The sequence below is a fragment of the Panthera uncia genome (genome assembly GCF_023721935.1).
Source record: "Panthera uncia isolate 11264 chromosome C1 unlocalized genomic scaffold, Puncia_PCG_1.0 HiC_scaffold_3, whole genome shotgun sequence".
Taxonomy (NCBI): Eukaryota; Metazoa; Chordata; class Mammalia; order Carnivora; family Felidae; genus Panthera; species Panthera uncia.
The window spans coordinates 29,208,268-29,235,821 of record NW_026057584.1 but is presented as its reverse complement, the minus strand read 5'-3'; the positions used below and the strand labels follow the sequence as shown (position 1 = coordinate 29,235,821).

The window sequence follows — 27,554 nt, the reverse complement described above, 5'->3', positions numbered from 1 at the left end:
TGAAGATTAGATACAAATAGTACATTTTTGCTAAATTCCCTGACGTTGATAATTGAGCTACCTAGGATTTGCGCAAGAGAATATCCTTACAGGAAATACAAAGTAAAATATTGAAGGGTCTATCTATTTGTCCACCTATCTATTTACCTATATAGATACAGCTATCTGTTCAGTGTCATGGTGATCATGTATGCTGTTTTCCAGTTTTCTGCTGTCATGAGCAACACTGTTACGGCCATTCATACATTGTGCTTTGGGTGCACACACGAAAGCCTTTTTTATGGTATGTGCTTGAAATTAACGTGCTGGACTGCAGGGTATCTGCATTTTTTACTTTATTGGGAAATGTGGGTGCACCGGTGCACATTCCCATCAGCTATGTAGAGATGTCACTGATGTTCCACATCCTGGCCAACATGTGGGACTGTATGACTTTACAATCTGGTGAGTGTAAATGGTATATTTTTTGCAGTTTCAATCTGCATTTCCTCAATGTCGTTTTTTTATGTTTATTTTTTTTTTGAGAGAGAGAGAGAGAGAGAGAGACAGCGTGCAAGTGGGGCAGGAGCAGAGAGCAGGAGACACAGAATCCAAAGCAGGTTCCAGGCTGAGCTGACAGCAAAGAACCCAATGTGGGGCTGGAATTCACAAACTGTTGAGATCATCACCTGAGCTGAAATCAGGTGCTTTACCGACTGAGCTACCCAGGCCCCTGCACTCTTTCTTTTTCTTTCTTTCTTTCTTTCTTTCTTTCTTTCTTTCTTTCTTCTTTCTTTCTATGTTTATTTATTTTGAGAGAGAGAGAGTTAGACAGCAAGCAGGGGAGGGGCAGAGAGAGGGAGACAGAGAATCCCAAGCAGGCTCCGCACTGTCAGTGTGGAGCCCCAAGTGGGGCTTGAACTCACGAACCTTGAGATCATGACCTAAGCCGAAATCAAGAGTTGGAGGCCTAACTGACTGAGCCACCCAGGGGCCCCTCCTCAACTTCTAATAAGGGAACAACATGTTGTATGTTTATCGACTCTCTGTTTGCTCTTCTGTGAAATGCTGTGGTTCATGCCTCTGCCCATTCACTTGTCTTCTTCACCGTCAGGAGTTCTAAGTATTCTGCATGCCAGTCCTCTGTTTACTATATGATTTGTAAATATCTTCTGCCAACGTGTGGGTTATTTTCACCTGTTAAAGGATGGCAGGGATTTTTAAATTGGGGTTAGGGAAAATAACAATATTTTCCTTTTTTTTTTTTCCCCCTCTTATTTGGTCATATTGAAGTAAGTTCTTTCCTAACCAGAGTCTACAAAGAAAAATTTTAGTTCAAACTTTAACCTGAATTAAAAGGGATTTTTGGTTACACCGTGAGGGATTTAGTTCGTATATTTAATACACATAGCCAATTGTCCAAGCACCAGTTATTCAAAAATCCATCCTGGGGTGCCTGGGTGGCTCCGTCAGTTAAGCATCCGACTTCGGCTCAGGTCATGATCTCACAGTCCATGAGTTCAAGCCCCGCATCAGGCTCTGTGCTGACAGCTCAGAGCCTGGAGCCTGTTTCAGATTCTGTGTCTCCCTCTCTCTCTTCCCCTCCCCTGCTCATGCTCTGACTCTCTCTGTCTCAAAAATAAATAAAAACATTAAAAAAATAAAAAAAATCCATCCTTTCCTCACTAATATGCAAAGTCTTTTCTGTGATACATCAATTTTCCATCTGTGGAGGATCAGTTTCTGGACACTCTACTTTTGTTTATTTATCCCACACCAGTAGTATGCCATCACGCTGTTTTCATAACCACAGCTTAGTATCTGTGAGGACAAATCACTAAATCTTTTTCTTCTTTTTATGCAGAGAAGTTTTTTTTTTCTTTTTCTATTATTGTCAATCTTGGTCTTCAACACAAATTTTAGAATGAGCTTTTCAAGATACATGAAAAATCTGGCTGAGACTTTTATTGGAATTACATTGGATCTATGTATAGATCTGGAGAGAATTGATATTTTTTACAATAGTTTTCCCACCCAGGGATGTAGTATATCTTTCCGTGTATCCAGTTTTTCTTACGTGTCCTAGTAATGCATTAAAATTCCTTTTATTCACTGATTCTTCTGGCTGTGGGAGGGCCTTTTCTCACATCAGCTTTACCTGCTACAGTTACTGGTAATATCCTTGAACTCTGATAAAACATACGTCAGATCGATATTTTTCACAGATTCCTCAAAAAATTAATCCTCCGGTGATCAAGGCTGATAGTGATAGCTATATATAGAAAAGAGTAAATAAGCCAAATCTGCAAAGAAGTTTCAGTTTACTTGAAAGTAAGGTGGGTGTAGACCATTTATGATCCTTACTTGAGGCATTCCTTTTTTATTAACCTCTTCCCTAATCTTATTTCTAGAACAACTCTGAAACTTCTTTTCTATTGGACTTTTCTACTAGAAGCCTCTATTTTAGAATATCCATGTAAATCCTACCTTCCCCCCTCGATTTGCAAATTGCATTAATGCTTTCTTTTCCCATACCCCAAATGCTCAAAATCAAGGATGCTTCCCTCCACATTTTTATAATGAAAATTTCAAAGTCAGAAAAATTTTCAAGAATAGTAAGATAGAAACTATATACTCACCACCTAGTATCCATCATCTATCTATCTATCTATCTATCTATCTATCTATATCTATCTATCTATCATCTATCTAATTTCTCTCTCTAGCTATCTCTCATCTCTCTCTCGCTCTCTGTCTCCCTCCCTCCCTCCCTCTCTCTCATCTATCATGCAACCTTTATCTATCATCTCCTTATCTGTCTTGTCTGCTAGGGCTGTCATAACAAAATACGATGGACTTGGTGGCTTAAACAACAAAAATCTATTTTCTCACATTTCTGGAGCCTAGAAGTCCAAGATCAAAGTTGTTAAGCTCAGTTTCTCCTAAGTCCTCTTTCCTTCGCTCGCCATCTTGCTGTGTGCTCTCCCCCAGTCTCTTCTGTGTACACCCCTGTCTCTTCCTCTTCTTATAAGACACTAGTCCTATTTGATTAAGTCCCACTCTCACGGCATCATTTAACCTTAATTACTTAACAGCCTTTCCAAATATAATCACATGGGCGATTAGGGATACAGCATAAGAATTTGGTGGGGGAACCAGAATTCAGTCCCTCGATCAATCCATCTATCTATCCATCTATATATCTAATCTTATTGAACCTTTTTCATGTAGATTTCAGTCATGACCCTTCAGCTCCAAAGACTTTTACATCTCCTAAAACTAGGAGCCTGTTCCTGCCTAACAAATGCTATTATATCACTTATGAAACAATAATATCCTAAAAACCTCTAATATCAGCTCCATATTCAAGTTTTCCCAATGGTGAGAATCCGCAGCAGGCTCCAGGCTCTGAGCTGTCAGCACAGAGACTGATGAGGGGCTCAAACTCACAAACCGTGAGATCATGACCTGAGCAGAAGTTGGACGCTTAACCGAGTGAGCCACCCAAGTCCCCCAGCATTTTCTTTTCTCTAGCTTGCTAATTTACTGTAAGAATACAGTATATAAAAATATAGCCTACAGAATACGCGTTAATTGATTGTTTATGTTATCAGTCAACAGTAGGCTATTAGGGAAGTCAGAAGTTATATGTGGATTTTCAACTAGGCAGGGCATTGGCACCCCTACCTGCCACGATGTTCAAGGGTCAACAGTATTGACCTGTTTCATTTAAGAATGTGTATTGCTGACAAAAGAAGGCTAAACAGGAGTGTGGTATTTGGGAAAGTGAAGGGAAACAAATGTAACCATTAATTAGGATCCAATTTATGGTGCTATTGTGAAGGATAATAATTTCTTAGCTTAAATAATATTCAATATCTTGATCACAAGTACCATTAAGGGAAAACAGTGACTGAGCTGGGTTCTTTGTTAGTCTGTAAAATTAAAACATACCCTAGAAATTAAAGCATCATCTTTTGCAGACAGGCACTAATGACTCTGGGGCTGACAGGTTAGTTTAGTTTAAGCATTTCATAGATGATTAAAGTTAATGAGTGAAGTGTAAGCAGGACTCTACTTAATGAATGTGCTGATTGTTTTTCTTGCTGGAAATATTAGTGCTGCTTTTAACCACAACATACAGAAGATTAGGAGCCAATTCATTATACTTTGTTTAATGAGTTATATTTATACAATACAACGGCATTGTTAAATTCACATAGTACCCTTCTTAATATTCAAAGCACTTTACTAGAGTGTTCTATTTTAAGCTCAAAGCCCTCCTTTGTCAGGAGGGAAGACAAGAGCAGGATGCCTATTTTAGCATGGTGGTTATGAGTACAGACTCTGAATTCATGCTGCCTGCATTTGAGTCCTGCCTCTCCCACTTACCAGCTGTCCAATCTCGGAAGAGTTATTGACCTCTCTGTGCCTCAGTTGTCTTGTTCATAAAGTGGGGCGAGCGATAGTATCCACCTCATCAGGTGTTGTAGGTATTGGTGAATTAGTTAATGCTTGTAAATTGTTTAAAGCAGGGCTGAGTATGCTGTAAGCCTCATAAGGGTATCAGTGATAGCATCAGGCCCACCTCTGCCCTCATGGTACATTCTTACCCAGCATCCAGAGTGATCTTTCAAAACCGAGAATCCCTTCATGTCATCTGACTGCTTAAAACACTCCAAAACTGTCCTTGCATGAAGAGTTGAATCCAAACGTCACCATGGCCACGTACATTTGCTTGTACCTCATTCTGCAACCCATTTCTCTCTCGCTGCCCCTGCTCTGGTGTTGTAGACATGCTGCTCTCCCTTCTCTTTCTCAAGCACACCAAGCCTCTTGCTGCTTCCAGAACTTTTCCTGGACTGCACTGTCCCTGTTCCTCAGATATCCCCTGAGTCACATCACAACTCAAGGCTAATTCAGGAACACAGGATGCCGTCTGTGACCATCTTATCCCTTGTAGTTGGCCACTGCCACTGCCCTATTTAATGGAGAAATGAATGGATTTTTTGTGAACCTTGGGGTTCATGGTCCACTAGCATCATTGGTCCTTACTTATCTTCTTTTCTTTATAGCACCTATTACACAAACAATGTGTAAGTATATATATATATATATATATATATATATGATTTTTATTTATTGGAATACATTCATCATGGTGCCTAAGTCCTTTAGAACTCAGAATCTCCCTGGCTTATCCTATAATTCTTAACCAGTGGTTCTCAAAGTTCAGTGTGTCCTGTGCCCAACCCCAGAGTTGCTGACTCAGTAAGTCAGGGACTATCTCTTCAGGGAGGTGACATTTAAGTTGGGTTCTAAAGAATGCAAAGGAGTCCAATCTAATGGGTTCCGAGGGAAGGGAGTGCTGGGTGGAGGGAACAACAGGTGCAAATACTCTGAGCTGAGGAAAGTGCTATGGTGTTTGTGTAACAGAAGGGAGGCTGATACGACTGAAGCTTGGTGAGTGTTTATTGAGTTCCTTTACATCCCTCAGATGTAAAGTAATTAGAGTAATTTAGCACTGCTCTATCATGAATTAGGCCAGAATAAATAATATCTTCACTTCAAGTTGAAACTTTAAACACTTGTAGTATGAAAATATAAGATAGCAGCCAAAATGACTGTAAATTATCATAGAATAATAAAATCCCGAAAGTGGGTGATGGGCATTGAGGAGGGCACCTGTTGGGATGAGCACTGGGTGTTGCATGGAAATCAATTTGACAATAAATTATATTTAATATAAAAAAAAATAACATAAAATCCCCTCCTAAAATGTAATTTCTAATTCTAGAATTTTTTTTTTTTTTGGATGTTTATTTATTTCTGAGACAGAGACAGAGCATGAGTGGGGAAGGGGCAGAGAGAGAGGGAGACACAGAATCCGAAGCAGGCTCCAGGCTCTGAGCTGTCAGCACAGAGCCCGACACGGGGCTCGAAATCACGAACCGCGAGATCATGACCTGAGCCGAAGTCGGTTGCTCAACCGACTGAGCCACCCAGGCGCCCCTGTAATTTCTAATTCCAATTGAGCTGCACACTTATGATTTATGTATTTTCTTGCATGGAACAATTCTGAAAGTTAAATCTAAAATATAATAACATTTCCTCATGGATGCAAAAGAGATGCGTAACTTCTCTGTTCAGAACTATTTGCTAGCAATCCATGACCTTTAGGGCATAATCTCAAATCTCCAGAAGGGCACACAAGGCCCATCTCTATTGGCCTGTTTTTCTTCTCCTTAGTCTCCTAAAATGTACGTTTCTGCTCTGACTGGAACCCCTGCAATATCCCAAATGGACGTGCCAACTCATGCCTTGAACCGTTATTACACATGGCGGCTCTGGGAAGCCTCCTCCAGCCGTGTCCCCTCGAGTCTGAGCGAGTCCCCCCACCCCCCACGCCTCTATCACATCAGAGCTCACGTCCTCCTGCACATTGTGGTGTGTTTCACTGGCCTCTTTTGTTTACTTGTCTATTCTGGGCTTGGCTCTGAGCTCCCAGAAGGCGGGGAGTGTGCCTTCCTCTTTTTCCAGTGCCTACCACAGTGCCGGGCATACAGATGGCATGGCCCACATAGATGCTGACTGAACAGATGCATGGCTCTACAAAGTCTCATGCAGCTATCTCAAATAGAGATATGACTTGGGGTGGCTTCAGAAAGCCAGCTGCAGTACTCTCAGTATTAATACTACAGAAAATGCATAAGAACCTTCTTCACACAGGATACCTAAATAATGCTGTACATGGGTTGCATGCTCCATGAAGTTTCAGGATGTCTGACACCTCCCCCTGGGTGCCCCCTAGAGAGGGCAAACGTGTTGTACAAGCCCTTCCTCTTTCTGTGGCATAGATGAGGGGATTAAACGTCTCTCCTGTCACAGGGAGCAGTGTCTTTTTGGTCTCGCTGGGGTCTGGCTTTGATTATTTTTTAATCACTCACGTGGCATCCATCCCCCTTCCATGGCTGATGCCTTCTCGGCCTGTAGGAACTAGAGCTTACATGTCATACCCTCAGAGGTGTTTTCTGTCTCTCAGAGCAGCTTGTCCATTCCTTTGTAGCACCCAACACAATCTTTACTCACATATTTATTTCTTTACCGCCTCTCTGAGACCTGGGTGTTTACTCCTCAAGTGTAGAGATGGTCCTATTCTCTTCACTAGCAGAACACTGTGTGGTACTTCGTCAGCATCTGGTGAGCATTTGGCGGGATGAATTACCCTCCTACTCCTAATGGGTGGCCCCAGTTTTGAAAGAAGTCACAGAATATAATTCTCAGAAGACAAACTGGAAGGTAGGAATTATGATCACAAGTTTACTGAAAAAGAAATAGCTCAAAGACAGATTGACTTGATCAAGATAAGTTAATGAGAGGAATAAAGGCTTGGACCCTGGTTTTCTGATAACAAGTCAGTTTTTACATATACAATTAACTTTAGAGAAGATTTCAGGAGTCCTGAAATATGGATGGCTGTTCCAAAGTTTACCCACGTGGAAATTTGATTGTCCCTCTGGTCAGTGCGTGCTACAGAAGAGAAGGAAAATCAACAGGGAGGTAATGAATTCGTGGTAGAAATGACCCAAGTGGCGTATTCAACATGCCTTTTATGTTTTCCTTCAAGTCTCTATTGTAACCTAATTGATTATAAAACAGCAAGATCTAAATTTGTAATTCACACCAAAAAATAAACTCCTTTGTATGCCATCTCATCTTCAGGAAGATTTCATGAACCGAATTGATAATTGTCAACATTAAGTTCTTTTCAGTCCAACAAGAGTGAAGGAAACTCAAATGTAAAATTCAGTGCCAGGGCGCCTGGGTGGCTCACTCGGTTAAGCAACCGACTTCGGCTCAGGTCATGATCTCATGGTTCGTGAGTTCGAACCCCATGTCGGGCTCTGTGCTGACAGCTCAGAGCCTGGAGCCTGCTTCAGATTCTGTGTCTTCCTCTCTTTCTGCCCCTCCCCTGTTCATGCTCTCTCTCTCTCTCTCTCTCTCAAAAATAAATAAACATTAACAAAATAATAATAAAAAAGATTCAGTGCAGTCAAGATTTTATTTTTTGGTTGGGAATCAATCAAAATGAGGCTCTGAGATCATTATTCTAGTTTTCAGAGCGCTCTTTCAAAATAAACACTAGAAAATATTTCATTTTCAAAACATAACGCTTCGTACATATTAGCGTAAAGAACCATGAGTCAGAAACTGTAGTTACAATATCTACACATTGACGCAAAAACTACTATAAAAACACATGATGATAATACAAGCTTCTTTGAATTTTGATGAGCAAATGGCATTGATTCACATCTCTGTGAATTAAAAGCTTGGGAAATATCTATGGACCTTCGCCTTTGATGTTGCATTGTCTGCTATCTATAGAAATAACTTCTTGTCTATTCTCATAATAAATTCAGATGTTTCATACACCTTCCTGAAATGATTTTGGCCACAACCCACAGGGAAAGAGAGTTATTGCTTCTGCCTGTGGTAGGAACTGGGGAGGCCCCTCACTGGGAGAGGCATTTGGGCTGGGTCTTGGAGAATGAAGAGGACCTTGCTGGGTGAGCGAGATTAATGTTTCCCTGGTGATGGATAGCGTGAACAAAGACTCAGAGATGATCTAGGTCTGCAGAGGATGCTGAGAGTTTGCGGAAGTCCTGTGAGCATAGAGGACAAGGAGCGAAGAGGGGAAAGCAAAGATGGGGAAATAAGACCGGGAAGGTAAGTTGAAGCCATGTCAAGAAGAGCCTCATGACATATTGAATCTTACAGGATTCATCACAAGAGCAGTTGGGAAGTATTGACATTATATGAAATAGTGCTTAAGGAATTGAAGACCAAGGTCAACACCTAAAGATATGAACCGATGTGAACCTCACAAAGAAGCTAACAACTAAGCATCCAGCTCTGTATTCCTAGCATTCTGTAGAGGAAATAAAGAACAGAAGCTGACTGTCTTGCATTAGTAATGTGAAACAGCGATGTCTTCATCTATAATCTACATCTGTAAGGTAAACCACTATACTGTAACCTAGGAATACACTGAGAGATGGTTAGGAGCTCAGGGTCGGGGGTTGGGGCATGGATTCCTTTTCGCCACTCAAGCTTTTAATTTTTTTAAAAATGTTTTATTTATTGTTGAGACAGAGAGAGACAGAGTGTGAGCAGGGGATGGGCAGAGAGAGAGAGAGAGCGAGACACAGAATCCGAAGCAGTCTCCAGGCTCTGAGCTGTCAGCACAGGGCCTGACGTAGGGCTCGAACTCACGAACCGTGAGATCATGACCTGAGCCGAGGTAGGACACTTAACTGACTGAGCCACCCAGGTGCCCCTAGCCACTCAAGCTTTAAAATCTATGGTCTGACAGGACACTTACCTGGGGTTTGATTTCTTTAACTGTAAATGAGGGATTGATTATATCAATGATTTATGGTAGAGGTTGACACATTTTTTTCTATAAAGGGCTAGAGCATACACGTTTGGAATTTGAGAGTTATATAAACTCTATCACAACTACCCAACTTTGCCATTGTACTTTAAAAGGAGCTATAGACAGTATATAATTAAATGCATGTGGCTGTATTCCAGTAAACTTTACTAATGGATATTGAAATCTGCATTGTGTTTAATTTTACTATGTCACAAGGTATTATTCTTTTTGTGATTTTTTTCAACCATTAAAATAGTGTGAAACCCATCCTTAGTTTGTAGACCATAAAAACTAGGCAGTGGGCTGGGTTTTGGCCCATGGGCCATTGTTGGTCAATCCCTATTTCCTTATGCCTAATTTATTCATGACAAATGTAATACTTTTCAACAATAGTATATTTTCCTTTTTTTCATTTAATAAATTATTTTTAAATGTAGCCTATCTGATTTGACAAAACTTGTGCCAGTTTTAAGGGTACTTGCTTTATGGTTATAGAGGCTTATCAGAGAACCCTCTACAGGACCCAAATAAAATAACTTTCCTGATACTCCCACTATGGTCACAGAATAGGTAAAAGAGAACCTACTTCACCAATCCTTATATTGTCACTTAGAGGGATAAGAGAGTATTTTTAAAAATACAGCATTACTATTTTTAAGCATTGTTTCAAAAAAACGAGAAAGGGTTAAACAGGTATGTATACATTGATGTTCAGAGTAGCATTATTCATAATAGCCAAAAGGTGGAAATTACCCAAATGCCCATCAATGGATGAACAGATAAACAAAATGTGATACACACTTTCAGTGGAATATTATTCAGCCTTAAACAGGAATGAAATTCCAACAACGCTACCACATGGATGAACCTCGAAGATGTAACGCAAAGTGAAATAAGCCAGATACAAAAGGACTAATGTCGCATACTTCCTTTTGTATGAACTACCTACAGTAGTCACGTTCACAGAGACAGAAAATCAAATAGTGGTTGTTGGGGCACCTGGGTGGCTCAGTCTGTTAGGCATCCGACTTTGGCTCAAGTCATGATCTCACGTTTCAAGAGTTCGAGTCCCGCATCGGGCTCTGTGCTGACAGCTCAGAGGCTGGAGCTTGCTTCGGATTCTGTGTCACCCTCTCTCTGCCCCTCCTCTGCTTGTTCTTTCCCTCTCTCTCTCTCTCTGAAGAATAAATAAACATTAAAAAAAAAAGCTCACAAAAACAAAGAATAGTGGTTGCCAGAGGCCGGACAAAGGGGAAAACAGGAGTTGGTGTTTAATGTGTACGATGTTTCAGTTTAGGAAGATGAAAAAAGTTCTGGAGATGAATGGTTGTGATGGCTGTGCAACAATACAAATGTGCATAATGCTGCTGACCTGCACACTTAAGAATGGTTAGGTAAATTTTATGTCATGTATATTTTACCACGATGATTTAAAAGGATGAGAGAATGAGAAAATGGCGAATCTAGTACCCCACAAGGCAAAAGGAAAAATCGAGCATAAGCTGCAGGACTAACCCCTAGCAGAGTAGTACAGGGCTCTTTTGAACACAAAGTGACCAAGACAACTTTAATGTCTGGGTTTTTTTTTGTTTTTTTTTTTTTTAGCGTTCTATTTATTACCAACGTCTGTGTTTTGAGTACTCTATTTCAGAGCACATTGCTTCAGAGTATCCTTTCAAATGACATTTTACAAAGGAGGAGACAGAGATTCAGAGCATTTCATTGTCGAGGAACCAATAGGCAGGAGTGAGAAGCAAACCCGTGGCTGTGCTTCCAAAGCCTCTGCGCTAAGCCACCACAGACCACTGCCTCCTTGAATTCTGAATCCACTCGTGTTAGGCTGTTGAAATCCTCTGCCACTGAATACAGGATTTTTGCAATTCCGTAGCCATCGCTACCTCCGAAAGAGAGAGGACTCAGTTGCATTCCTTAGAGTCTGGGTCCGTGACATAGGACCTGTGGGCTGTTGGTTATGGAAAGGCCAGAAGGTCATTGCCATGTGCCGGCTGACGGTGCTGTGGGCCAGGTTGATTTGTGCCTCCACTCTGGGTAGAGTGACTAATATAGCCTTTTAGCCCACAGATTCCCACCTCAAACGTTTACACGGCACCACTAAATAATAAATACATGCATGCCTTATCTCTCCTACTTGACTGTAAGATAAAGGCAGGAGCTGAGCCTGTTTAATATTTATATCCTCCATAAGATCGCCCTGTGCAGTGCTTTGCATCAAGTAGGGACTCAGCAAATATTTGTTGAATGAATGCATAAATGAATGTTAAATAATCTGCCTCCAGATTTTCCTTTTGTTTCAAATTTTCTCCTCCATCTGACACATGCAAGTTTCTTCCGTGTCCCTTTCATGGATATTACAGATGCCCTCAACTATTTTTCATGTTTTTCTGGCCTGCTTTTTCTCATCACTGCCGAAACAGACTGGGGGCCAAAAATAGAACCTCCTTGACAACTTTGCAGAGGACTTACGTCCCCGATTCCTGAGGTGGCAATACTGATTCCGTTAGAGCAGAATGGGAGTTTTATGACTGCCACATTCTTGGTTTTGCCTGACTTTAGAAGGGATACAAGTTTTCCTGGAATGGTGGTTAATACAAACTGTAATCACCCTCGGAAGCTGGGGTTCAGGACAAATAGAGGAATGTCACAACTTGTCTTAAGGATGCTTAAAGATGCTCAAAAAGGAAACAGAATTCTCTCTCTCTCTCTCCTTCTTTCCTCCCTCCTTCCCTCCTTCCCCTCCCACACATTCTTGTTCTCTGTCTTTGTTTCTTTCTCTATTTCTTGCAATCTCTGGTTTATGGCAGGGTCAGTGACTCATATTTGTTTTCAAGCCAGTGCATATTATGAAGACACAAGACAAGAATGTGTGTAAACACATACTCTGCCACAATGCCAATTCCTCTGGATTAAACTGGGGAAAACCCACAGCGACAGACACTGCCTCAATCTAGAATTGCCTCTGATCCACGTACACTGGCACAGAGGTTCCCAGTATTGCTCTAAGGGGAATTAGGTAGGAGACCTGGCTTCTTCTCTGAGGGCTTCTTCTCTTCTGCTCTGTCTAGAGCAGCTGAAATACCCACCGCTGAAGATGCTCTGAAGGTCAAAAATCCTCCCCACCCCTCCAAGAATCTTCTACAGTGGTCTCTTTGGGTCTTGGTGTCTTTTGCTCTATTTTAGGTTTCTCTTGCTAATCTGCATGTGACTTTGGGAAAGAAAAATCTAATATGTTAGCATCTAATTATGTAAATACTTTCTTTAAGTTAGAAACAATATTTAAAACTGTGGCAGGAAAGGTGTACCACCTCTGTTCTCCTTGGGAGAACTAGGTTTCTCTTCAAGTTAAGGAAATAGAGGAACTATTGTGTGTATAAATATGTATACACATAATTTCTGTATCTATACCTATATCTAAACATCTATATCTATCTCTAGCAATATCTATCCATATTGAAATGCAACAGAATTTTGGAAGCACTCTTAGCATTATGAGCTATAAGAAGATTGGTTAGCAGAATGTAATCTTTGTAGTTCACTTAGTGTCTAACTATATCTTATATTTCTAACCTTAGGCTCAGCCACAATGATGGTCTTCCCTCCTTTTTCCCCTCCATCCTTGGGTTCTGGAGTCTTTAACAGTCTGTGAGGAGGGAGGCTACTGGTAATGCACAGAGGAGAGGGACCTTGGGGACAGGAAGGGAGGGAAGCAGGAATTAACAAGGTCGAGGGAGCACACGTGTGGGAGAGGCTATGGGCAAGTGGGGAAGAGAAAGGTCTTACTCCTGTGAACTCGGGGGTGCCTTAAATAGACTAGGGACATTATCCTCTGGTTCTGCATGAAAAACTTCTTTTCGCGTCAAAGGCAGAGAAGTGACTATACCTTTTAGGGGTTCCCAGTCTGCATTTGCCACCTTTTTGGTGCTCTGCCCATCCTCCCCATCACCAGCTGTCAGCTGGATTCCACCATAAGGAAGACAGTCCTGAAGACAGTCCTAAATGGACCCATTTAACCAGTGGGCAGTGAGCATGTCACCCCTCCTGCTATGGTAAAGGGGCACAGGTCTAAGTGAAATGAGTAAGTAGTCTTATGTATTATTCATTTCTCCCTCTTTACCCAGCATGGTCTTAGATCTCTGGAACACTTTCTGGCCTTACAAAATGCCCTAAAGTAGGGGTGCCTGGGTGGCTCAGTCGGTCGAGCATCCGACTTCGGCTCAGGTCATGATCTCGTGGTTTGTGGGTTCGAGCCCTGCTTCGGGCTCTGTGCTGACAGCTCAGAGACTGGAGCCTGCTTCGGATTCTGTGTGTCCTTCGCTGTCTGCCCATCCCCCGCTTGTGTTCTGTCTCTGTCCCTCAAAAATATATCAATAAATAACTGTAAAAAAATTTTTTTTAAAAACAAAATGCCCTAAAGTACATTTGAAGACCTTGAGGTAGTTATACTTGGCTTTCAAACTATGTCATGCCTTTGTTCAAAGCTTCATCACCTCTCCCGAGCCATTGCGATAAACCCCTTCATGGTCTCCACGTCTTCCAATCTACTTTGTAACTGATGGTGAAGTTGTCTTTCTAAATCACAAATCTACAATTGCCATTTTCCTGCTTTTCATTGTCATCTGTTTTTTAAGCTTTAATTTCCCTTTTCTTGCCCAAATGAAGTATAATATGGCATCCCAATATATAAAACACTGAAGCAGCTCTGCTCTGTAGGAGTAGGGTTGGGTGTGGGCAGAGTCCCTGCTCATTCAGTCTATGTCCCCACATCTTTGGCCCCCTTGTCCTTGACCAACCCTCGTCCTCCTCCTCTCAGTGGCACGCACAGGATCCCTTAGGACCTGTTTTAATCATGAGCATCCAAAGCACATGGCACAGCTTCTCCAGCTCCCCTTCTGTGACGTTTCAACTCTGGGCCCCTCCCTGTGCTCTCCCCCTTTGCATCATCTACCTCCCTCCCTGGAATGTTCTCCTCCTCCTTGCTGCCTGGTGATCTCCTCTCAGCCTTGGAGAAGGGGCTCAGGTGTTACCCCCGCTTAGAACCGTCCCCAACATCCCTGGGGAGAGTCGATCACCCTTTGTGCCCATGGCTATCCCTGACCATTCCCATGATGCCATTTAGTACATCGTTTTGCAGTTCTCTCTCTGTAGCCGTATTATTCCTCACTCGGTGATCAGAGAGGCCATGTCTTACTGTGTGTTCTTCCATGTCTGTTCCTGTCTCCTAGCATCGTGCTTGTCCACAGCAAGTTGAAATGATCATCGCTGGCTAAATGGGGAAAAATAGTGCACTGAGCCCGAGTCAGAATCAAAGAGTATCTTGAGTCCGTTGATAGCTTAGCAAACTCGGTGAAAATAAGTGAATGTTGTCTTTATTTGTGAAGTAAATGAACATTGTGGTTTTCTCCTTTCAAGTATGTCATCCAGACAAAATGGACTTCTTAGGGCACATTTTCAGTCACAATGTCCAGAGTCAAATGAAACTGAAGAAAATGGTGCCCCAGCATTCCCAGGATGTGATCCTACTTCTTCAAGGCTTAACTCACACATTACCTTCTCCCTGGGGCCTCTGTTGGCTTATCATTCCTATGTTTGTCTCTTTCTATTTAACTCTTCTAATGATGGTTGTTTGTACATAATTCTTTCCTAAATTCCCTACCCTGGACTCAGTCAGTATTTTGAATTGAAATATGTTGATCCATGGAAGCAAAAGCTGGGTCTCATGGCTCTTTGTACTGTCTCTTCTGTTAATCAACAAAGTACTTGAATCTCCAAGGACTCTTTCTCAAAGCCTTGTCAAAAAAAAAAAAAAAAGAAAAAAAAAAAAAGGAAAGAAAAGAAAAAAGAAAAAAAAAGTCAGAAAGTAATTATTCAGGGGAAAGAAGGTTTACTGAAACATATGCCTTTTGTTATTTTGAGCACGTGGGTCTTCTTTAGAAGTCATAGAAAGGTAAAGATTACTATCAAGAAGGAAAGAAAGAAAGAAAGAAAGAAAGAAAGAAAGAAAAAGAAAGTTACTTAACAGTGTCCACATTTCAAGGATGTAACAGAATTTAAGGGCAAAATGTATATTTGCTAGGAAAGTGCAACCAGGGACATCACTAGGTATGCAAAAGAAAGTACACAAGCTAGATGGTTTGTGACAGGAATGTTCACTTTTTATTGGTAGGCAGGGGTTCCTGGAGCTAGGAGAGGAGAGTTGGAAAATGGGAATCTTGCTAGGGAGAGGGGACCCGGAAATATGGTGGCGGGCCAGCGTGCAAGGCAGGAAAGTGCTGATAGGAAACTTCCCCTTAGGGGATGGATGAGGAACTATAAGAACACTATTCCCTTGTATTCAATTTTGAGTTGTTTATTATTCCATGAGGTGCTGGTCCCTCTTCCTTATACCCAAGCATTCAAAAAAGTCTGTTGTGAACAATGGCTTTTTGTTGGCGGTGTGTTTTGGAAGAAATGAGGAGAAAGGTGGCTGCACATAGCATGGAAAGAGGAGAGGACTCACAGGACAAGGGAAAGTAAGCAAGGATCAAGAAGTCAGAAGAGGCAGGAAGTCTGGGCAGGAGCTAACTAGGGTAGCAATAGACTCCAGGAGAATACCACAGAGTCATGAGGAGTATGTTCTACATCTCCTGGGGCCTGAATTAGTGACTCAAACCATTTCCTCTGGATGTTAAAGGAAAAGATGATTTTTCCCTTGGGCTACAAAAGAAATGCTTAACATAAGGGTGTGTGTGCTCTCTTGGAAGGATGCTTCTCCCCACTAGCAAGGCTATTCCACAGCCTCTGTAGGACCTGGGTGTCCCTATTATAGAGCCCTCAAGTCCCATCTGTCACATTACAAATGGTACAATATTCTCTTGTAAGAATCTGAAACCATCTTTGTGATTTTGCTTTTGATAATATATATTCTTGATGTAATTATTTGTTTTTATTCAGAGTTTAGTGTTTTAATTTGGACCCAATGAATTTTTAAGATCAGATCTTAGACATTTTCATGGACCTCTGCAAAGCTTCTGAACCCTCAGCCTCTGTGCTCAACATAACTGATGGATAAAATGTTCATACGCGACAGTAAGCTCTTTCTTGCAGAGGTAAAGCCAATTTCCAAAGAGGTATTATCAGCTTCTCTTGATAAATACAAACATTTAACTCACACCCACAAATGCTTAATTTAGACCCTGGTTTTTCAAGCAGAATTTCAGTGGGTTAATGAAAATAGCATAGAAATAATTTTTAGTGTAGGTCTTTATCTATAAGCCTTTTGGTTATCAGTTAGGGTCGTGTTTCTAATTAAAAAACAAAACAAGACAATGCACAGAGTAATTAGTAAATTAAAACCTTCAAAGTAAATCTCAAGCCTGATAAGAACTCTAATTTTTAAAAGTGTTTTTATGTCAAGAGACAATTTAAAGTACAGGTTTTATAGATATTTTCCTTTTACATAGAATTCTCTTAGCTAATCAGATGTTGAGCGGCTTTTCCTTTAATTTTATCTGGCCGAGCTTCCCTCCATCTGTTTTCCCATAATGCTCTCATTCTCTCCTCCAGATGTTTGGCACAGCATCTCAACTCGATGCCTATTTCTTCTTGTTCTCCTTCACCTCACATGAACCTTCCAAGTCATAATTCTTTGGAAATAGACACAAGGAGCTTTATTTCAAATTACCATCTTTTACTTAAGGAGTCTCATCTCTAAGGTCAGTACAAGTCAAAAAAAATTCTTTCTCGTTGTAGAATTTCTTGGCTGTGTCTATTCTAGAAAGAGAGAAGGAAAGAAAGAAAGAAAGAAAGAAAGACAAACCAGAAGCACAAGACTGTTAAGCAATATCCTCATGTCCACATAAGCCAGGCTCAGGAACAGGAATTAAACATCAAGAATTTAACTTTTGATTCTTTTTTAACATTTGATTTACTGAGAACTAAAGCTGTTCTATCAGTCACTTTACAGCTTCCACTTTGATCAATGCCTCTATTCAATAGGGGGTCAAATACCTGAAGGGAAATAAAAGAACTCTCTGGAACATATGGCAGGAAAGGATCATTTGTGTGTGCTTGCAGAGAAGACAAATGACTCACATTCCGCTCTCTCACTGTGTCAGTGTTCTGTGCTGCTCAGCCGATCCTAGACAACCGTGTGCTCTAGTTAATCTACTGTGTTTCAAAGCAAGCGAAATGGAAATAAAGGTGGAAATATCTGGAAAGTAAATCATGATTTTAAAAAAGATCTAGTGGCATGAAAAATTTTCTCTGACAAAGTGTACAGCCTGTTAGGAAAATTCCTTTCTGAGACCACCTGCTGATTTTCTATTTTATAACTAGAGAGAATACTGCCTTATGTCCAAAACTTAGATAGAACTAAAGCATTTGATGGGAAAGAAAAAAAAAATACCATAAACCTCATTAAGAACTTAGGTAGTTTTCGTGGTGCAAACGAATCTACGAAATAGAAAAGTTCTTCCTGTCACTTGAAATAGAGTTTCGCCTTCCTCGTGTCTCATGTTTGCCCTTTATTCTTCCGCCCTTACTGCCAACATCTGGGTAAAGTCCGTATAGGCTTGTGCTGCACCTGGGCGATGGCCTTGAGTACATGTCTCCCTGCTTTCAGGCTCTCAGGATCCCGTCCATCTATCTACTAGAACTCCTGCCGAGGAGAACTCTGCATTTATTTAGAAGAAATAGCTCACAGGGAGGGGGGTGGGGAGGGGTTGCTGAAGACAAGCACCAAGGACCCACTCAAGGGTGTGGGTGGAACTTCCCCGAAACAGATGAATACGAGCAGCATCTTGCCTGTGTCACAAGGAAAAGGAGTAGAAAGTCAAAAAGCAGGGACTGGGAAATAGAAGGAATGGGCCCGGGGTCATAGATACCTCTCTTCTTGATGTGTCTTGTTTCATGACCCCCATTCACTTTTAGAACGCCGCCAAGCTTATGAAATATTTGGAAGTAGTGGCCTTGGGGAGAACCTGTGGAGCTGGGCATCATGTCTACACAAATGTGCAGGGCACAGGAGCACGGAGCCATCGGGAAGTGAGAGGAAATGAGTGTGAGAAAGCATGGGAAACGTAGGAGGGCTTTGAACCGTCACAAGGGTGGCATCAGACTCCTGTCATCGCTCTCCTGACACAGGCAAACTGGCTGAGATTTAGGTCAGGCTGCGAATGATTCACATTACCTGTGGAGTTGACTTTGAACTCGTCGGTCTGACTTTCCAGCCCTGTGTGATCTTGCTTTCTTTGGCTACATTCCAGCCTCTTTTCCTCTTTCGGGGTGGTCGAACTGAGCTGATCATTTTTCCATGAGTGTGAATATTATTGCTTGAGTGATCTGGGGAAAATGAGTTAGGATTTCAGAATTTGAGTCTATTTATCTGGAAATTATCTGCGAATAAACTCGTGGGGTTGTTGCAAGAATTAAAGGTGATAACGTGTGTGGAAAAGAATCTGTAACCCGCTTCTCGTACCATTAGACACCCAGTGAGTCTCGTCTCCCACCCACTCTGTCCCCACTGTCCCTTAGGAATTTTTGTTCCTATTGCTCCTTTTATGTGACTTTCTCTCCCTGCCACGTTCAAAACGCTATCCTGCTTTATCACATATGGCCTAGCATTGTAGTGATTAACGTCTCCCTCATTTCCTCATATGGATTGTAAACATACCAAGAACAGTCATCTTTATATCCCTTATCGCATCTAAAGAGTTTGCAAACAGGATACGCTCCATAAATATCTACTGAATACATTCTGTATTATTATTTACCAAAATGGTCCACATGATTTTCAATCACAAAATTTAAATTTATTCTGTTAAGAGCTCAAAAATAAGGCGGCAGAAGTTCCCTACTAAATATTTCTCACTCAGTTTTCAAGGACCACATTTTAAATACCGAGCCACATTCCCTCAAAGACGTCTATCACTGCCTAGGTCATAACCAGTACAATGTTTTGACAGAAATCAAGTCCATAGTATGAAACTGAATAGACCTTATTTCAAGCTTCACACTAATGAAGGAAGGAACATAAAATCATTTGGAAAAGAGCTGCCGCACGTTGGGCATGCGCTAATTTAAAAAAATGGAATGTTTCTTTTCACCATCCCTAAGTTATTGGGATGGCAGGTGTTCCTGTTTTATGTTGTTGCTTATGTTTTCAATTGAGGAGTAAATTTTGCCTGTAGGCAGTTAATCATCTGGGCCTTTTGGAAAACTTAATTGAGAGGTCATTATTTGCCTTGCTTCCTTCTTCCTCCACATCTCCACAGCATATCAGCAACAGCAGTGACGCACTACTCTGCTGATAATTCATATGGTATATTCAGAACCACAGATCATGGCTGTTAGACCTGCCAGATGTCCCTAGTCCCTTGCTGCAATTAAGTTCCAGCATAGCCCAATTTGAAAGAGATGGAGAAACCCCAGTTCTAATTAAGAATATTCATGAGTTTGCACCTCGGAAAGCCAGAAATCACATACTGCGCCAGAGTGGACCAGATCCTTTCCTTTGAGAAGAGGGTTTTAAATAAGTCACCAGGTAGGCACTTATGGGAAGTTCGGAAGTGAAACAGGAGGCATGAGATTGAATGAACTGGCTGAACTCTTGGCCAGACCAGTCTTAATGAGAATTTAAAAGGCTGTATCAGATCTCCTAACACTGGCCGTACATTATCATCTGAGAAGCTTATAAGAGAAAATCACCCGTGCCTGGGCCCACCCGCAAGGCTAGTCTAGATCAAGAAAAAGAAGCAGTATTGTTGTTGGCATTCTCATCTCCAAGCAGAAGTCGCCGCCGGACAGTTGCTATGGTAACCACGAGCTTGTTCTTCTAAGACGTTAAAAATGAGAACGCAAAGCGTGTTCAGCTGGACTGGAAACAGGTGCGATGTATATGGCACGTTTGAAGTGGAGTCAACCAATCGCATGAGGCGATGCAGAGGTTCTCCGCGCACTTGCGATCAGTTATCAGCAGTCCCTAATGGCATCTTCAGAAGCAAGACAAGGAGTGACCTTCAACGCGATGCTCTCCCGGAGTGGCAGAGATCACACTCTATGAACCGCTTGGTGTTCTGTCCGTTGTGATCCTGCAGTCGGAACCCTTGAAAATACGTGGGATACATGACTGCAGCTTAGGAGACCAGAGGTTCGGTTTCTGTCATTAACTAACTGTGAGACGGGCAAATCACCGGGCCTTTCTTGGTGACAATTTCCTTACCTCATAAAGGAAAGAGGTAGGTTTCAAGAGGTAGGTTTCCGGGTTAGAAGGGGCTTTACAGGCGATATGTTTCATCCTACAGTGGACATCTGTTGTTTAGGGGCCTCCAAACTCCATTTCCCCTTTATTCTGTAGCCGATTCTTGGCTTATCCTTTGGAAATCAGTCTTCCCTCGCTCTCAGACCTGGTACTGACTCTACCTGTGGCTCCATTTTACCCAGGCCCGACCAGTTTGAAACACTGTATTCCCCATTCACAAGGTGAGTGGTTTAAGGATGTGCCTGAAGTCAATTAAATCCAATGAAACTCAATTCTGGGACTTTTCCTGGGATTACGGTGAAGGAGAAACTCTTTTTTTTTTTTTTTTTTTTTTGCTGGGCTTTACGTGTTTAGGAAAAAAGCTGAAGATGTGAGGAGCAATTTTGTCATCACAGAGGGAGAACGTGCATGAGGAGGAAGCCAGCACAATAAAAATTAGAGCTCATTAGAGCTAATAGATGGAGAGGTACAGTGTCCCGGTGACATAATTCAAAGCTCCTAGATGCAGCTATGCCTGAAGTTGGTGTACCTTTTTCAGTGACCAAAACCAATGAAGTTCCCGCTTTGAAAAAATGAAACCAGTTTGAATTGAATTTCTCTTACTTAGGTCCAAAAGAGTTCTGGGTATACAAACCCCTCATTTTAGAGGCTTAGGGAGCCGACACCGGTGGTGGTGACCTATCCAGAGGTAGGACAGACCTAGAAAAAGTCAGAGGCAGGACTAGCACCAATTTCTGAGCTTCTCAATTCAAAGACTTTAAAAATACGTTGAAACCTGGAATTTTTTAAGGCATGATAAAGACAGCTTTGAAATTTACATTCAACTGACTCTTCTCTCTTTTCTAGTAACATCAGTCTTCTCATAATTCTTGATAGATTTATCTTCTTGGGGCCTTTTGCTGTTTCTGGGTTCACTTAGTTTGTACCCAGTATACCTACCTACCAAGTCAATGAGAAAGAAATGGAACAACAATTCACCACAAAAATCAGTATTTTGATAGCACATAGGTCACATAAACAATAGGTTGTGTGTGTTTCCTCTTTTTCAAGTTTAGTTTTCAATGCATCATGGCACCAAGACCTCACTTTCCTATCAGAGGCAGAAGAGACAGATACCTTAAAAAGGAAGAATGTGAAATTCGAGCTTCATATTTTGCTGAAAATTGAGCTCTACCAACTGTCTTTTTCATTCTGCAGCCAGTGAATTAAGACCAAATAATTCAATATTTTGCTAAATCTGTCAATCCAGCTTCAGGGCTTTGTTCTCCACAAACTGGGCACCCTCAAGACCCACTGCTCAAGACCCACTCCTCAAGACCCACTCTATTATAGCACCTACGTTGAATGTTTCCACGTCTGTCTCTCCCGTTGCAACTCGAACCCCTATATGTCAGGAACCTTGGTTTAAATGGACACGCAATCATTATGCACTCTATGGAGTAAAAGTTGGAACACATGGCTGTTTTGAATTTATTACTTAGAGCGTTGATTCACTGTGCTTCCTTTGACTATTTCCAAGGCCTGGTAGCAAGCTCATTTGTCCGTTATTAGTCTGTGTGAGAAGAGTTCCTCATATATTGAAACTAATTTCAGGTTTTGAAAGTTTCCACATGGACCATTTTTAATCAAGCAGAACCTTGTGGGATTTTAGACCCTGAAGTGTCATATCTAATTGTTATATTTTCATGTTCATGTCTTCAATAATCATCTAGAAGTGATATTATGGGCTGGCACTCAGAGGCTGTGTGAACCGTGAGAATCTACATTCCAAAATCTTCTCAGATCTTACTTGCTATCCTTCCCATTTGTCTCACATCATCTGGGGGATAGAAAGTGTGAACCTTGTTAGTTTTATATACCTTGAAGTATTGAAACCAACCACAGAGAGAGTAGAATAAGGAACATTACGGAATATCATGTTCTTATGTCTATATGTAAATTTGTAAAGTTCCACCCCATTCAGAATAGAGAGGCTGGGGACATTTTTTATTTTTTATTTTATGTTTATTTTTATTTTTTTAACGTTTATTTATTTTTGAGACAGAGAGAGACACAGCATGAACGGGGGAGGGGCAGAGAGAGAGGGAAACACAGAATCGGAAGCAGGCTCCAGGCTCTGAGCCATCAGCCCAGAGCCTGACGCGGGGCTCGTGACCTGAGCTGAAGTCGGACGCTCAACCGACTGAGCCACCCAGGTGCCCCTGGGGACATTTTTAATCTAGGGAAGGAATGATATTAAGTTTATCAGTGTGGGGTGCCTGAGGGGCTCCTCGGTTGAGCATCCGACTTCGGCTCAGGTCCTGATCTCACAGTTTGTGGGTTCGAGCCCCACATGGGGCTTTGCGCTGACAGCACAGAACTTCAGATCCTCTGTCTCCCTCTCTGCCCCTCACCCACTTGCGTGTACTCACTCTCAAAAATAAATAAACATTAAAAGATTTTTTTCAGTGCATAACGCCTTGTCTTTTAAATTAGGGAAAATAGGGAAGAAAGCACAGCATCGTTCATTTGGAAAAAGAAGAGAGTGCATCCAAATGATTTTTATTGGAAATTTCAATGTTCTTTTTCCACTCAAAGTGAAATATTACGCAAATTTTAAAATATTAATGTAAAGGAAGGGAGAGTCCAGCTCTACGTATAATAGCTCACTAATTCCTCAAAACATCCCTAATAAAGTAAATATTATTGTCCACATTTTATAAATGAAAGACTGGCTTTAGCGAGGATAAGTAAACCGTCCACAGTCATCCAGACAGTAAGCAGCTGAGCTGAATTGGAAGTCAAGTGAGCTCGATTCACAGTTTCTGTCTTGACAGCTCTGTTACATGGCTTTGCAAAACGTGGTTTCAACAACTTGGTAGTTTCTCTATTATGTGTCAGCTGCCACGCTATATGTTTTACACTCATTATCTCCGTTAATGCTCACAATGATTCTGCGACTGGGATATTATTATCTGCACGTTAGCGATCAGGAAACTAGCTTAGCTAACTTGCCCAAGGTCATGGAACTTATATGGTAGAGTCGTGCTGTAGACACCCTTCATTCCTTCAGCTCACACTTATTAAACAAGGCTTCTGTGCTGGGCATCACAGGACCAGAGCTGGGCCGGGGCGAGAAGGAAACGGAATTTCTTTCCTCAGCCACTTTAAATATTAGCAGACTATTTTGAAGTGAAGGTGGTGATTCGTGCAAAAACTAAAGAACAGACGTTATCACAGCATTGGTGTGTCTGAGATTGGACTTCAGATTCTCGAAGGAGTTCATACACTCCAGCGCCTCCCTGGAGCCCTCTGAGAATTACTGAACTCAGTTTAATCCACTTGCTTTGGAATCTAGGAAGGGCCCCTGCTTTTACTCTGGGGCTTTACAAAAATCACTGGCTTCCGAGGGGAGGGAGTGGAGGGATGGGCAAAATGGGTTGAAGGGGGGCGGGAGGTATAGGCTTCTACTTACGAAATGAGTAATTCACGAGGACGAAAGGTACAGCATAGGGAATAGAGTCAATGGTATTACAATAGTGTTGTATGGTGACAGACGGTAGCTACCCTTGTAGGGAACACAGCGTAAAGTATAAACTTGTGGAATCACTATGTCACATACCTGAAATTAATGGAACATTGTGTGTCAACTATACTTCAATTAAAAAAATGCCTGCCCTCCTTCCCAGTCTCCTTCAGCCCCACACCCACTAAGTCTCTCCTACAGGGAAGAGACTTGACCTGCTGGTGCCCAGACACCCACCTACCCCCTCTCTCACTGTTTGTCACCTTTATTCCACTGCCCGACACCTCCAATGAGGACTTTGTCCCATCTGCTTCCACGTCCACATGCCCTCTTCTTCCTTAAGCACCTGCAGTCTACCATCATCCTCACCCCAGACTCTGTTAAGTTCAAAGTCACCAATGACCCCTACTTACTAGGCTGATTGTCTTTTCATAGTCACCTCCACCGACTTCTGATGACGGAATCAAGTCCGGATCCCTTAGATCAGACTTCCTTTGTCCTCTTGCAATCTGGCTCGCACCAAAATTCTGTTTGCCTCCCTTGGGACTCTCTGATGCAAACGGCTCTGCTTCAGCAAAACTGGTCTACCCCATGTTTCCTGAAGGCATTCTGCACATTTTTTGCTAGGCAAACATAGCAATTTTCTTATTAGACAGACGAGGTATGGCTTAGAATACCAGTGAAATAAAGACCGAGCGTGCAGAGAAAAATGAAGCTTCTATTAAGCTCTCTAGAATTTTTCTACTAGGAAATCTAGAAGGAAACTATGTTCGTTTCGGCACTTAAGGCTGAGCTGCACGTTAGAGTTCAGGTGTGCATGTGTTTCAATTCTGAGTTAGAGGGTGCACTTGTCAGTGCTCAGTACAAGCGTCCCTCACCCACCCGCGCAAAGAGTCTGCAATTTGTCACTTCCCTTTTACAAAAACCTACATTAGTACAGTTAAGGCTGTTTTTGTAAAAGCAAAAATCCTTTTGGCTGTCTTTCAACCACGTGGCCTAACAGGAACTTTCAGGAAGCAGAGGATACTTTTCAGCTTACACCATTTTGGCGGATGAAAGTTTTCACGGGGATGTTCTGCTTTCGGATAGCAGCGGGGAATCCCGGGTTTGAATTCCCTGAATGCCACTAATTAGGTGTAGGACTCTGGGAAAGTTTTCTAAGATACTGAGGCTCAATTAGCTCAGATACAAAGTGGAGGGGATTACAGTCCCTGCTTGATAGGGACTCCATTCGTTTGGAGAGTGAAAAGAGAGGATGCAGGTAAAATGCTTAGCGTAGAGAAGGTGTTTAGTAAGTGCTGGCTTTTCTGGTTGCTGCTGCTTGTGTGCGTGCCTCACCATCACACCAAATGTATTCGGTTCCTAGGGCTGCCGTAACAAATTACCATGAACTTGGTGGCTTCAGACAACAGAGATGTGTTATCTCACAGATCTGGAGACCAGAAGTCTGAAGTCAAATGTTAAGCCCGGCTGCATTCCCACTGGCGGCTCTAGGGGAGACTCTATCCCATGCCTCTTCCAGCTTCTGATGCCTGCTGGATTTTCTGGGTGTTCATTGGCTTGCGGCCACATCACTTGAATCTCTGCCCCTGTCTTCAGAGTGTCTTCTCTTCTGTCTGGGTGAGTCCGCTCTCTATCTCTTTCTTATAAGGACACTTTTGATGGCATTCAGGGTCCACCAGAGGATCCAGGATAATCTGCTCGTTACTAGATCCTTACTTTAACCACATCTGCAAAGGCCCTGTTTCAAACTAAGGTGATATTCACACGTTCTAAGGGGCAGGATTCGAACATACCTTTGGGAGCCATCATCAGCCTATCGCACCAAATTAGAGGCTTTTTGGAAGAAGCGACACATTTTCCTCCTCTTTGTACCTCCTACAACATCTAGAACTGTGAATAGAGGATGATGGGTTCATGGGTGTCCACAAGGTATTAGCAAGTAAACCAACGTGTAGATTTTTCAATTACCAAAGAAAGGCATGCTGGGGCCAATGATGAGTGTGTGCCTAAGGTCTGATTTAAAAAAAAAAAAAATCAAAACCCAGAAGCCTAATGCTAAATATTTTATAACTAGTCAGTGGTTTGGTACGAGTATTAATTAAATTATTAGGCAACGTTAACGTCCCGATGAACAAATTGTTAGTGCGTACTAAGCTATGACCTATGCGGTCCAGCCCTATCCCGAGTGGTTTCACAGTCGAAGAAGCATAGCCCACAAAAGGATTCCAGTGTCCACCCACGCTTCTCTCAGACATGCAAAGGTGCATGCACAGGTGTATAACAGCTCCTTTAAAATCCCCTACTCTCTCCCCGTGTCTAGTCTACTCTGAAACTTTGTGAAACAGTCGAGTGTCTCATTCTCTTGATCCCAAAGAACACTACCCCTCATGGCATCCTGCTGGGTTGCCCCTTTCCACGGTAAACATACCCCCATCCTCTGCTTACCTTACGTCTCTCGCCCAGGGAGGCCGGGGGGCATGGACACTCTATAAGGGCGTAGGTGGAGAGGGGCACCTTGGAGGGTTTAGGATTGATGGCCACTGTCTGGCTGAGCCAGCTGGCTTTTGCTCCATGCCTCCTTACAGTGTTCACTAATCACAGAAATGTATTAGCTCTCCCCTGGTGATATATACAATATCTAGAAATCAGATGTTTGGCAAATAGCCCACTCGGGTCCAGTCAAAATAAGATGAATAATTCCTCAACTAGTGTGAGATTAAAAAAGACAGAGTCTGTTTGTGTGTGCAAACCCATTTGCTTTCTTAGAACCTTAGAAATCACAAAACATGCACCACAGTAGGCCCTGCACTTTTTATTGCCAAGTGGAAGATTCAAAATAAAGGCCGACCACTGAATGGATTGCTCAGTCGAAGGAGAGCCATGGCACATTAAATTCAATAAACCACTCAAGCTTCTGATCGAATATATTATGGGAACACTATAGGCTACGGTGGAAAAGATTAGTCCAGGAAGAAACAATATACTACCGCATTGGCTTTCTTGCAGGCAGTCTCAGCTTCAGGCACAAGACGATGCTACCTGATAGTTGCCATGGTAACCGCACAAGTGTTCGGTTGGAGCGTTTTCAGATGGAAAAATAGAACATCATACATGAGTCTGCTGTTTAAAGAGAAAAAGGATGGGCAGCGGCTTGAAAAACGGGAGTCTGCCAGGATACATTCTGCAATGTCAGGCTCCTGAGTCTCCTGGTTTTTGTGAAGCTAGTTAGGGTTGCCATGCACACCTGCTAGCGGGGGTCCAAGACTGGTGGTGTCCTGGGTCGCTGCAGTAGGGACAAGGCAGGGTAAGAGCTGTATCTGTAATGCCGTGGAGGCCGGAGGGGACTCCGTCTGGTGGAGACGTGGGCTTGCCAT

General features: G+C 42.2%; 1 long non-coding RNA gene across 2 annotated transcripts; it reads right to left on the bottom strand.

Moving 5' to 3' along the window:
• Positions 1-14,764: 14,764 nt before the first annotated feature.
• LOC125911266 (uncharacterized) lies at positions 14,765-27,230 on the bottom strand. 2 transcript variants are annotated; one of them, XR_007454306.1, is made up of 3 exons: positions 27,168-27,230; positions 18,603-18,754; positions 14,765-15,222 (listed from the first exon to the last, which is right to left on the bottom strand). It is a non-coding gene; the product is annotated as an uncharacterized LOC125911266 (long non-coding RNA). The 2 variants fall into 2 exon arrangements; XR_007454305.1 differs by lacking the exon at positions 27,168-27,230 and adding an exon at positions 19,874-20,642.
• Between the last annotated feature and the right edge of the window lie 324 nt (positions 27,231-27,554).